This window comes from Pleurodeles waltl, chromosome 4_2 (genome assembly GCF_031143425.1).
Source record: "Pleurodeles waltl isolate 20211129_DDA chromosome 4_2, aPleWal1.hap1.20221129, whole genome shotgun sequence".
NCBI classification, from domain to species: domain Eukaryota; kingdom Metazoa; phylum Chordata; class Amphibia; order Caudata; family Salamandridae; genus Pleurodeles; species Pleurodeles waltl.
This window is the reverse complement of record NC_090443.1, coordinates 1041908053-1041922394: the sequence shown is the minus strand read 5'-3', so window position 1 is coordinate 1041922394 and position 14342 is coordinate 1041908053. Positions and strand designations below refer to the sequence as shown.

The window sequence follows — 14342 nt, the reverse complement described above, 5'->3', positions numbered from 1 at the left end:
AGGCTCTGTGAGTGATGCACATGGATTTAAAATGTATGCGATGTTTGACCGGCAGCCAGTGGAGAGCCACAAGAGCCGGCGTGGCAGATAAATGTCTCGGGCAGTCCGTAAGAAGCCTAGCTGCAGCGTTCTGAACAATCTGCAGCTTCCTTATCACGTATTCCGGGGAGCTGAGGGAGAGGGAATTCCCATAGTCCAGGCCGGAAAGAATTAATGCCTGGATCAGGATCCTTCTGGACAAAGGAGGGAGAAGATTGAGAATCTTCCTAAGCGATCTGATAAGGCCAAAACAAACCGAGGAGATTTTCTTAGCTTGTGATTCCATCGTAAGACGGGAATCCAGTATAAAACCTAGGCTTTTTACCTGTCTTTTAGGGGACGGAAGACTGGCAAAGGTCTCTGAGTAATAAAATAAAGGGGAGGCAGGAGAGCCATTGCCTAAAATGAGTACTTCAGATTTGCCGTCGTTGAATTTAAGCTTGGATTGAATCATCCAGTCACTTATGTCCTTCATACAGCCAGATAGATTTGCAGAGGGAGACTTTGCAGTACTGGAGAGAGAGACGACTAATTGAGTGTCATCGGCGTAGGTGATCACTGAAAGATTGTAGGGGGCAACCACTTTGGCCAAGGAAGATAGATAGATATTAAAGAGGGTAGGACTTAAGGAGGATCCCTGAGGGACTCCACATACTGAAGAAACGACATTAGACAGGAAAGATCGGTCTAAAACTTGAAAGGATCTTCCAGTAACAAAGGAGAACAGCCAAGAAAGCGCAAGGCCTCCCACGCCTATCTTACGGAGTCTATCACGAAGAAGATAGTGGTCAACAGTGTCAAAAGCTGCGCTGAGGTCCAGGAGAATAATGGCTACATGTCCTCCCTTATCTAATAGATGACGGGCAGATTCGGTCACCGTCAGAAGCGCAGACTCAGTGCTGTGTTGTGTTCTAAAACCCATTTGGGAGGGGTGAAGGAGCATATTACTTTCCAGATAGTTCATAAGCTGTAGATTTATATGCTTCTCTAGTATCTTAGCTAGAATGGGGAGAAGAGCAATGGGTCTGTAATCATCCAGAACCAAGGGGTCAAGTTTGGGCTTTTTAAGGAGAGGTTTTACAATGGCATGTTTGAGCGATTGGGGGAAGAGGCCAGCGGTGAGAGAAGCATTGAGAATTTTCATCAAAGAAGGAATAACAACATCTGCGGCTTTTATAAGAATAGACGGGGAGCAGGATCCAAAGGGGAGCCAGATTTAATAGCACTGAGTAATTTAAAAGCTTGCTCATCTGTGAGCGGTAAGAAGGCAGTTAGTGAGGGTCCGGTCGGTAGGGAATTCCCTGCCAGCTCATCAGAAGACATCTGGGGGGAGGACAATGAGAAATCCGCGTAGATCCTCTTAATCTTGTCCTGGAAATGGGCTCCTAGAGAGTTACTATGAATAACCGACGCTTCAATCAGGGAGGCCGGTGTAGGAATAATAGTAAGCTCTTTAAAGATCTGGAATATTTATTTCTGAGAGTTAGCGGAGTCCTCTATTCTCCTGCTATATTAGCTGGCTTGGGCTGTCTTAATGTTATGATGATAATTTCTAATAGCTTGTTTGTACTTTTCTTTAGCTAAAGAGCCATAGTCCTTTCTCCAGATTCTTTCTAATTTTTTACAGATAGTTCTAAGTTCTAATAGTAAGGGGGAGTACCATGGTTTAGATTTAAGGTGGGGTTTTTGTGATCTGAGTTTGATGGGCAGTACTAGATCTAGGGTGGTGGAGATCCAGCTATCAAAATGTTCAGGGGTAGTCAAAGGAGAGTCACCGCTGAACCTAGTGGAGGCACGAAGTGCAGCACACCAAAGATTAGGCGATAATTTAGACCAAGTGCGACTCGAGGTGGTTAGCTTAGGTTGAGGGTCTCTAGGGAGATCATAGGGAAAGTTAAATGAAAGGAGAAAATGATCGGTCCACGGTAGAGGTACTGACGGAGGGATGGCAAAATCTGGAATATTGCTGAAAAGCAGATCCAGAGTATGGCCTTTCACGTGAGTAGGACCCACAACAAATTGAGTCATGTCAAGCCCATTAAAAGAGGACAGCAGGGATTTTGCCGAAGGGCAATCCGGATTATCCACATGAATATTAAAATACCCGAGTACCGTTAGATTGGGGGACTTACCTATGAGGCCGGCCACAGCCTCGGTGACCGCTTCTAAAAAAGAGGTACACAGGCCAGGTGGACGGTAAAGAAGAATACCCGAAAAAGCAAAAGTAGCAGATAGTTGTAGGGAAAAGGTCATACCTTCACAGTCAGGGAGCTTAAGAAGCGATGTCCGACACTTAATGGTCGATTTGTGAATAATTGCTATCCCACCACCTCTATTTTGAGACCTATCTATATGGGTAATAGAATAGGAAGGGGGCAGATATTCACATACAGTATATCAGCTGATAAATCCTCATTAAGACAAGTTTCCGTTAGGAACAAGGCATCAGGTGTAGATTGCTCCAAGAGTGTATGTATGTGTAAGGCATGCGCTGGTAGAGAACGGCAGTTGAGAAGTAACATGTTACCCAACTGAGGCTGAGGGGGAATATAAGGAGCAGTGGGGGGAGTCCAGAAACAATCAGGACATGAAAAGCCAGTGAGGGAGTGAGACATGTTTATCCTAGCGGGGCATGGCGGGTGACTTCTAAAGGCAAGCAGTTGAGAGGAGGAATAGCACAGCCTATTAATAGGGATAGGGGCAGCATCCATGGGCGCGTCAGGGTGCAGACGGGCTTGCCTTTGGCACGCCAAAGGCCCACGTCCGCTGCACGGCCGGCGGCCGCCCGAGCTTAAATGAATCATGTGGGCGTGCCAACCAAGCTCCACACAAACAACTAGAGCGGAGACCAAAATGGCCACCGCAAAACGTCCAGATAATGGCTGCCGGTTAGGGTAATGAAAATGCCTAAAAGCCTCAAATTGAAATAGTCCCAGTAAAATGTCAATGGATTAAATAGATAAAAATGCTTTAAAATGAATTACAACCCCCCCTGCTTCCCCTATTTTAAAACTGCCGAAGGTAAAGGATAAAAACGGTATCACAGAAAAACGAGACACAGCAGCAAGTGCTGATTTAACAAAATAATATGCAGCCCCGATATGATGTCAACCAAATTCTAAAAATTCTAAAGTAAATCCGATAAAATGCAGCAATAGAAGAGATAGATAGTGCAAAATAAGGAAGTTCTATACCTTGTGGAACCGGCGGCTGCCCGAGCCTAAATTAATCATGTGGGCGTGCCAACCAAGCTCCACACAAACAACTATAGCGGAGACCAAAATGGCCACGGCAAAACGTCCAGATAATGGCTGCCGGTTAGGGAAATGAAAATGCCTAAAAGCCTCAAATTGAAATTCTGTGTGCGAACATCAGATTCTCCGCAAACAGTCCTTGGAAATATGTCTCACTTTGTAGAATTCCCCTACCTCTTGGTAATGATGTTTTTGATTGTGACTTTGTGGAATGCTTTAACATATATGCCATCCCACTTGACTACTTTAGCAGTTTTTTCCAGTAGATTTCTGTTTCTGTGCATGGTTTATGGATTGATCCAACACTGATTGGGTATAACCTCTGCTCTGGAACCTAGCTTTAAATGACTCATATGTGGCTTGTAAATTTTGTAGATCCAAAATGATTCTTTTCAACCTAATGAATTGAGGAAACAGGAAACAGTATTTTAAAGCTGGCTGATGGAAGCTCTGATAAGAGACTATTCCTCTCCGTAGGTTTCGTGTAAATGCTGATTTGAGCGCCTGTGGATGGTTATTTGACCAAAATGTTAAACAAAACGATTTGCTGTGTGTGAATTAGGTGGGTGAACTTGATATGGTCATTTCTGGAATTCAGTATGGTGATGTTGTTTTCCACTGCTTGTGTATCTCCTTTCCATATCAGAAAAATGTTGTCAAATTGTTTATACACTAAGGCCCTCATTGTGACTTCGACGGACGGTCTGGCGGTGCCTACGGTCCTAATCTGCCAGGACAGCGCTGCCCTGGGAATTACAACACCCTTCTCTGCCACTGGTTTCATGGCAGAGGCACCGCCATAAAGGGGCAAGCGGAGATGGGGTGCAGGTGGGCCTCTGCACTGCCCATGCACTTGGCATGGGCAGTGCAGGGCCCCTCCTGGCCTTTCCCGTTGCAGAGTTCACTGTCTGCTTTACAGAGAGTGAACATTGCGACGGGTGCTTGTGCACCCTACGCACTACAGCATTGCTGCCAGCTCTATTATGAGCCGGAGACAATGCGGGAGATGTAAACTCATAATGGCCCTGGCGGGGAGGCTGCCATACTGGCCGCAACCTACCCATCGTCAGATGGACTTTTACGTCTGCCGAACTCATAATGAGGGCCATGGTCGGCTTCCACTTTGGCCATGAAAATATTGGAGTAACTGAGTGCTTTTGAAAATCCAATTCAAGTCCCATTTTTGTAAGTAAAAGCCTTTTTGCCACTGGAAGTAAATTAAAACTTTGGTTGCTCCGATTTCATTTTGTCGTAATAAGTCCTTCTCTACTGCTTCCGTGCCTTCGCGGTGTGGAATGGACATGTACAATGCATTCCCGTCTATAGTACACAACCACCAATCTGTGACCTCATCTGCTGGTAATTGTATTAGTGTGTTGAGGAAAACTGTAGTACCCTTGACATACGTGTGCTAATGTTGCTCAAATGGTTACAAAAGGAATCTAGATATTGCCTGACGGGTTCATGCATGGAACCGCATGCTGACTGACACAATTGATCTAAATGGTGAATCACAAGGGTGTTTATGAAACTTGGGGAGCCGATATATCCTGGGTCTCCGAGGATGTTCAGTTATGAGAAAGAACTTTGTACCATCGCTAATCTACTCTATGTCCATTGCTTTCACAAGTTTTTAATTCAAGATAGATTAAAAACCTTCAGTTGGGTCTATATCAATTGGCATGTATATATGTGTCACTAACAAGAGTTTCTCATGAACGTGAAAAATGTGATTTCACTTTTCAAGATATTACTTTGATACGTGGGAACGAAGGATGTAGCTTTGTTCAGTACCGCTATTTGAGGCAAGCTCAATTTAACTGAGCAGATATTAATGACTGAGGGCTTGATGCAGATGTTGACAGAAGGAAATAATCCACAAATGTGACAGATACCCCATCTGCCGTATTGCGATCTCATTATGGGGATCATACTACGGTGGACAGAGTATTCCCTCCACTCACATCAAAATCAGGCCCTATGGTTCAGAGTCATCATCATAGGCTATAGTTCTGCCCCTCCATTACGAAAGGTTTTTGTCTGGCTTGACTACCTGACTTTTCTAACATTGTCAACCAACAAAATGCCCAGAATGATATTGATACTGCAGTGCTAACTGAACTGTAGTGATGTATTGCAATTGTATTTTTTTGACTATACATTTTTTAGAATGCCAGATATGCCTCTCCTCAATTTTTTTAATGTGTTTTTCTGGCCACACCGACCACCAGTGCTGCTGGCTCAAGTGTTGCTGCAGGAGAATGAGAGTCAGTTGGAGCGGGAGAAGCGGCAGCACGGAAAGGGGATGGTAAGTCACATTGCTTGCTTATTGACGATTACTATTATACTCACCAGCTACAACGGCGTTTTTGTGGCTCGTGTTCGACAACCCCCTGCTTTACCAGATACAGGGGTTGGTTGAGTATGGCCTCTTATCCGCAACTCAGCAAAAGCTCACACAATGCATGCTAAAAATGATGGCATGATGGAAACGGGTAATAATGGAATGTTAAAAGAAAAGATGGGTGAAATGAGTGAAAGGAAAAGGATGCATGGGTGGGTGAAAGGATGTGTGGTTGAGTACTGGGTAAATGGATGGGTGAAAGGATAATTTAAAAAATGGTGGATACTGAATAGGTGGATAACGGATTGGAAATTGTGGTTAAAGACTGGATGAAAGAAAGGAAATCTTAAATCATGGTAGCTACGGTTCAATATAGTAGAAGAATAAAAGGATGATTTAATAATTGCTTGGATGAATAAACAAGGGAGCTCTTCTGAAGAGGGGCATGGTGCTCACCTACTTCGCTTACTTTGAAGCATAGCTTTGATAACCTTAACACAAAGTTGGGGGTATTTTAATTTTTGTTCTAATTCCTTGACTCACTGATTGGTTAAACGAGGCATCTATGTATCCCGCACATCATTCATCAACTTTCTCCCTGTCCATGGCATTTCGCCACCCATGACCAAAATGCATTATGGATCAATTTCTGACTGCAGTCTTGGTTGTGCAATGTGTGTCTGCTTCAATTAATGCAGCATTTACAAAGTTTTCAATGCATTGCAAACCAAATACACAAGGTGTGTTTCCCTTCACCCACTCAGTCACCTCTTAGTGCTTCACTCCTTTATTCATTCCCAAGTTCTTCCAATCAAGCCTACCAAAAAATAGAAAAATAAATTCTTGGCATGTACAATTTTTTTTTTACCATGTGAAGTGTTTCCAAAATATATTTAATGGTTTCCCATAACAGATTTAGGGGCATATTTTGCAGTTTTGCGTCAAACAATTTAACGCTGGCTAACGCCATTTCATAGCACCACCCGTGCGTCAAATTTATACTTTGACGCACTTTGGCGCTAAGCACAAGTTAGAGTCTTTTTTTTTTACGCTAACCATTGCGCCACGTCATAAAGCAAAATGACGTTAACACAGGGAAAATGACTCTAATCCGGTTTGTGACACGGAAAACGTTGCAAACAGATATGCGCCATTTTTCACCGCAATAGCGTCAAAAAGTGGCACAAACGCAGCAAACAGTGCTAACGAGCCCCAAAATGGATCCCAGAAGCCAGGAGAGACCCCAGGGAGATCTCAATCTACCAGGAACCAGCCAGGAGGACACAGACAAGACCCAGGGGAGAGACAAGAAGAAAAGGAAGTGTTGTTTCAGTGCAGAGGAGCATGAAATACTGATCAGAGAGGTGACGGAGCACCAGCATCAGCTTTTCATTACCTCTAAATTGCCAATTGGGAGGAGAGAGGCAATTTGACAACAAACTGTCTACAAGATAAACATTGTGGCAGAGTTTAGGAGAACTGTCACTGAGTGCAAGAAACGCTGGCATGACTGCAAGCGCAGGACAAAGGAGAAAATGGCAAGGAACAGGAAGGCAGCACTACAGACTGGAGTTTGGAGTCCAGCACTGCAGGAGGCCCTGGACGTGATGGAGGAGATGGTTGCAGCCATCATCCCGGAGGAGGTGGTCACAGGAATCGCAGGACAGGACAGCGCAGACTACCAGGAAACAAAACATATGTAGGGTAAGTTGCCTGGGGGCCAAAAATACCTAAATGTTAATTGCAAGCAGGGGGAGGTACATACCTACTACACAATGCATGTCAGGCATTGAAATCAGGCAGTAGAAAGGGGAAAGGGGCACAGCACGGGTGCACGGGCTGTGCAAGGGCATCCCAAGGCACATATCAACACAACACCAACAACCTTTGCATGGGGGTAGCGCCATGCCAAGGCTGCAGGAAAGGGAAAGCCAGTCCAGGAGGGTAGTCTAGAATGCAAAACTGGGCTGCTGTCACAGGATAGCTGGTATTGTCAGAAAGTGAACTAGGGGACAATGCCCAGTCTCAGGCCATTGCCTCAAGCGGCATTTACAAACACGCTCAAAATGAGGGTTCAGGATGACTACGTGATCAACCCCCTTCAATTCCTAACCAAGTGTAACTCCTGTCAAATGCTCATGTCTATAGGCGCAGTAAACATCATGTATTGTTACTTGCATTATGAAGTACACAGCAGCAATGTCATACTCATGCTGCCCATTCCAGGGTCTACCCCATACCTGTGTTACATTAGCTGCAATGCCACCTTGCAACATCTCAACTGTCTTACTGCTAAGACAACAGCATTGAGGGGGAGGACATATGTGTGTAGCTAGTGAAACACACCCGCACAGTCATAAGAGGAAATGTAACTCTGCCAGGCCCATCGGTGCAATGCAGTGTAGCACACATACGCAAACATCAACATGACACACTACCAATGCTGACATCTGTATCGTGTCATGCCAATGCAATACATGGTATGTGCTAGGTCTCAGCAATGTATAGGTGTATGTGAAATAACATAGACTGGGTCAGGCCCATATTGTTATGTGTGGTGCAAGTGGCATCAGGACACCAACAGGCATTGCAAGGCCTCACCATGCTAATGGTAGTAGATGGGGGGTTGAGTAGGACAATAAGGTGGCAAGACACAATTTGGACAGAACATACACCTAGAGGATGTGACGCAGACAATTCCCCAAACTGCCACTCTGCATGTGACATGCAGGTGGGGTATAGGCCTGTGAGAATGCTAATATTAATGACAGGAACAATGAACAAGAACCCAGATTACAATGTTCCACTACTAGGAAATCAGTGACGTCACATTAAAAGTGCCAGAACACAGACACACTAATTGTACAATATCTCATTGCAGAGGACGATGGCTCTCCTGTGGATATGTGTGTCCTTGACTACCCTGATGACATGGATGACCAGCTGAAAACCATTAGCCAGGAAAACCTCCAAGATGTCCTGGGAACCCTCCAGACCCCACCTTCAGTCGCAAGGAGGAGCACAGATGTAGCAGCCATCACAGAGGACCCATATCACCCCAATAGTACGACCTGCCAGCTCAAACACAGCTGAGGACTCTGATGACACTAGGACCATCTTTGAGAGGACAGTTGTGGGAGTACAGCGGGAACTGGCGAAGGAGGTGTGGGTGGGGATTCAAAATATGGCAGCCAGCCTTGAAGGGATGCGCATGTGCATGATGACATCCGCATAACAGTCAGCAGCCATGTAAGTCCAACAAATACTACTGCAAGGGCTACAACAGTGTGTGAGGGACTTCACCACTGCAGTGAGGGAGTTGCCACAACACCTGGCCTCCCAAACTTTTCACAGCATGCATGACTACAATCATGACCTTCTCAGGGCTGACCTGGCTGCCTACCACAGGGATGTTGCTGCTATACTCAATAACCAGCAGCTCCTCCTTGCTGCAGTTAAGCCCTTAATAGTTCAGCAGTTGGCAGCTACCGGGAATTCAGAGCCACTTCTCCAAACACTGAAGTGTGTGTTGCCCCCACAACCCACCACCACCAAGCGCAGAAGAGACGACACACACATCAGAAGATGAAGACGTGGGACAGATCACCTTCACCCGTAGAAGTACCCGGTAGAACCAGTCCATTCCACATGGGCACTGAATTTCCTATGTCCTGTGCTTGATAACATGCCAGTCTTGCTACAGTTGGTAACATACACTGTTCTCCAACACACTGTTTACCTTACCACTATGGACTGCAATTGTCTCTCACTACCTAAGTGGCAATTCATGTTCCTCTGCACTGAATGACACTCCATTGCAGCATATCCAATGACATATCCCTCAACATTGCACTTGTATTGCGTCACAATAGAATGTGTCACACCAATGCACTTACAAACCTGGACTATGTAAATATTGCAATCCAGCACTTTAAAATAAACAGCACCTACACAACCACTTTGTCTCTGTGTAATGTGATACATCTACTGTGCAAGAGTTTTGTGATGCATGTAACATGTCAATGTTCACAGAATGTCAATACAATAGTGTAGAAAGAATGTGGGCTGATATCTATGCACAAGGGTCTTGATTTTACAATCATCTGTGCTGCTTGTGGCTCATTTCTGAAGTTAAAGCATCACAAACAGTATAATGCTGTGTAAAAATTGTATATGTCAGGGCCAAGGTATCTACAAGATGAAAGTCAATGCTGCCCACATCCCCTGCAAGACAATCATTGTGTATGTGACATATGACTCTAAACTTAACTCTCACAACCACACCATACAGCAGGAATGGATGTGTAAGAGTGTTTGGACAATAACGTCACCTGGGAGTACAGTGAGAAAACTCATAGGTGTGATTTATGTATACTGAACTTCTTAGGATTATGACACCACTCAGTTCATCAGGGTTCACATGAACATCAGGCTGCAGGCAGACATCCCACAGTGCCCAAGATTCCAACACAGGAGCCAAACGATGACAGCTTTAAAATCACACCTACCTCTCCAATACATGGGAGCCATAGTCACTTTGAGTGGTGGGTTCAATGGATGGCAGATGCATAGACATGTAGCTTTGTTGTAGCTGCCAATGTGACAGCTCACTTGGAAGTGGGAATAAGCATGTCAAGAATGGGATGTGGATGCAGGATGGAACACACAGGCAAACACAAATTGGCCACTGTACACTCATGCAAAGGCCCAGATCCCCAAGCGTATGACATACTGTAAAGGAGTACCTAAAACTTTATTACATATGTATGAAAGAAAACAAACTTAAACTATGTCACACACCTATACTAATCTAACCTATCCTAACTATACATTACCCACAACTGGCCCTAACTACACTTACTTAACCACATGCAACTAAATACTCTAAACATCAACCCCTCACCCCCCTTATATGACGGGACACGTGTAGGACAACATATACTAAACAAATATATATTTGTATGTTTTTTTCTGGAATACACATAAACCCCAACATCAACCCCTACCCACCGACCCACAAACTAATATGTAATAATATAACCCCCCAGCCCCAACCCACTTATCCTATCTAAACTAATATCCTACTCTAAACTATCACTAAACCCCCTAAACCCTCTAAAAAACAGTATAATTGAAGAGGAGGGAGGGTACGGAATTAGGGGTGAGGCAAAACTGGACTCAGAGGTTTGCCCTCCTCAGATTTTTTTTAATAGACTTCAATCTTCTGCTGTTGCAGGCCACTTCTTGCTGGAGACTGTCCATGCCCCTAATCACCCTTCGCATGTCCTGTTGCAGCTGGTGCAATGCGGCCATTCCCATACCACCTGCTGTGGTGGTTTGTGTTGCAATGGATGTTGCTGGTGCCTGGGCCGTGGTTGGGGGTTGTGGCATAGATGGTGCAGTAGTTGTGCCTTGTGCTGCAGATGTCGAGGGTGTAGCTGGTGTGGCAGAGATACCAGTGTCCACTGTGCCTGCAGTCGGGGTGGTGGTGGCACCTGTTGTGGCCCCATGCTAAGCCACCTTGGCTAAAAGCGCTCGATGCTCCTGTGGCTCGTTCTCGATGATAGTGTCTTGCCATCATGCGATACCCAGCCTCCACAACGTGGATGTACCTGTACCGCACTGCTAACCACTGAAACTCTCAAATTTCTTGGGCATTCTTGTGCTGTAAAAAAGAGACAGGCAAACATTAGTGTCATCATTGTGTGATGCATGTACAGATAATAATCTAACACTTCCTCACAAATAGCACATGCAGTCCAAATCACAGTACAGATGATTGAATGTCCCTGAGGAATGACATGCCAACGCAGCCTGCCCATCAGCTATCTAACAGCACAGCAATGCACAACAAGGTGTGTACCAAATTAACTGATCTGTGCATATATGTAGTGCAATTGGTCACATTGCAAATGCAGCAAGTACTCAACATGTGCCAGGCCAACTAATCCCTATTATCTGGATAAACTTCAAGGCACACAAGACCTGTGATTTGTATATGGAGCTGGCAGGATAGTATGCAGTTGCTAATCATAAGGGGTCAGTGTAGTTTGGCACACATGCATGCTTGAATTACATTACTGTAATCTACACTGTGGCCATCACACCTAGCTACATATATTTTCTCCCCCTCGTTTGTGCCTCAGGGGGGATGGGCATGCAATACATCATCACAGCTGTCAAGGACAACCACTGAGCTGTGTCCAGCTGTACATGGATTTAGTCAGTGGAACACAGGTAAGGAGGTCTGCCAACTAGGAGTGAGTCAACCACTGGTCATTCACATCAAAATTTCTGTTTCCATTTGTGGACAACCATTAACATTAGATCTTACTGACACATTTCCTAAATCACATTGATACAAGCACCCATCTGGCCTTGACCTGCATGCATGCCTATAACATACCACTTAGGTGCCACATAAATGGAGTACAACAAGTGGGGCTAGATACTGGGGGACAGTCACCCATACAGTTCTACATGTTCATTACATTACAGGGATACACATGTTTGTGTGTAAAAGTGATGCATCACTAGTTTGTGTGAATTAGGGTATGACTTGGTGACTAAATTATGATACTGGCCACCTCCAAATCAATTGTGGGCATACATGTGGCTACAAATCTCCTTGTTCACCTGCCCCTGCCTATTGCGCAGCACTAGACTGCCAATCTATGACTCTCTGCCAGTGAATGTCTAACTCTTCCATGGAACACTATGTCAACCTCAAGTCAAGTCACAAATCAGATCACGTGCCAGCTCATCATATCTTGCAGTGAGTCCAACATACAAGAGTCAATCACACAACAGCTGCAATCACAACACAGGACAAACATTTCCATACTTACTGGATACGTCTGGGTCCTCAAATCGAGCCACTTCACCAATGGTGTAGGGGGCTGGTCCACCTGTAAAACATGGAAGGGAGATACATGCTCAATGTCTGATCACTGTACAAACGTGGGAACAACAAATCACATTGTGTGACATTTTATGTGATAGAGCTTGCACATCAGGCATGTAGACACTCCAACAGACATACCACTGCAAACTTGCATTGACACTGTCACTCCAGTGAGTGATAGACACACATATGCACACATGCACTGGCCCTAACAATCATGTGGTGCCAAACCTGACTACACACTTTTGTGGCTAATCCATTCTAAATGGTTCTCCATTTCATCAGTTGTTATTATGTGACAAATGCAATGCCACGTTCCTGGTGCACTGCAATACCAGTGACTCAGGTATTGTGGCATGTGCATCAAGGGACAGTGAGTAACTGTGTGATGGCCATGTGGGTTGATTTGCTTTCATGGATTGTTGTGCTTTCAGTGGTCCATAATAGGTGTACCAGTGTTGCATGTAGGTAACATATGCCCCATTGGCAGTGTCCCCTAAGTCATATATGCCCCCATGACAACATGATGGCAGGGATCGTGTGCGAAATGGTGACAATGTAGCGCTAAACATGGATTGGCCACTTTGCTGTTCCAAAACTGCAAAATAATGTTTGCTGACAGTGTCTTAGTTGATCTTTGTTGACAGAATGCATGGGCACAGGTGTAGTCATTTCACCTGAAATGTGTCACTCAGGGCCATGTGTACCTATATCAGGTATTGACAGTGTTTGCAAATGAAAAATGGAGTAGCAAATGACCTACCTCTTCAGTCATGATGAGGTAGGCCTCTATTTGAAAACCACTTGGGAATGGCGGCACTCACAGGAATGCTGGCCTGCTGAGCTCAGCAGACCACCATGTCTGTGTCTGCCTTCATATCGAGATGTTTACATTTGTTGAAATGCAGCAGTATTTGAGCAGGGGAGTACAGAAAGTAATTTAACAACCTATTTCATCACTAAAATAGAATTATGGAAGCAGTCAGTGGTCCCTTGAACAACTTCATTCTCAGAAATAGTTTGTGGCCATGCATTCACAAAGAGGAGGGATCCTATGCTGACCCTTTCCATTTTGGCACCAATTTGACACAGATGGTAACTGCAATAGCTCAGCCCCGGCAATTGTGCCCAAGAAAAAAATGTTGTAGGGGCCTGCCACTCAATGATAGGATTTCAACGCCTAATCCTAAATGCCACTAGAAGACCCTGTTTTGTGTTTGTGCAATCTGGTAGCATAATGGGCAATTTGGGTTTGTCCATGTGAAAGATTATTTGTCCAGACATAAACACACAAATACAATGAACTTAGGCCCAGATGTATATTTTTTTTGCGCCGCATTGGCAAAAACTTTTGACGCAAAAGCGGTGCAAATTTGCAAAATATATTTGTATGTTGCACGTTTGGCTGCTTTTGCGTCAAGAAATGACGCAAATATGGCGCAAAAAAATTAAAATATGGGCCTAAGATAATAGTGAAGGTTATGAAGAGCTTGGTACATTTGGCCCTGAATACTGTTCGGACATGGCTCAACAAAAGTGTGGACGGCATTTTTACCATGTATTACCATGTGTAATACATCACATTCCTGGTACACTTACAGTTTGTTCAACTTGCATTCCACATGCCCACAAACATTGCATGCAGCATGTCAGGACATCTGCTACTGTCACTCCAGAGCATTGAACTGTACACATCTGTCAATTTGGTACTCACCAACAGGGCCACCAATCACCACACCCAGGTGGTCCAGCGATGCTTCAGCTGGTGCTTATTGCGTGCGGTGTTAAAAATCTTCCTCAG

At 44.7% G+C, this 14342-nt stretch overlaps 1 long non-coding RNA gene across 1 annotated transcript in view; it reads left to right on the top strand.

Annotated features, from left to right (window-relative positions):
* The first annotated feature begins 5512 nt into the window (after window positions 1–5512).
* LOC138294258 (uncharacterized) overlaps window positions 5513–14342 on the top strand; it is a 41752-nt gene continuing 32922 nt past the window's right edge. Inside the window, exon 1 of the long non-coding RNA XR_011203305.1 lies at window positions 5513–5601. This is a non-coding gene — a long non-coding RNA (uncharacterized lncRNA). The remainder of the gene's footprint in view (window positions 5602–14342) is intronic.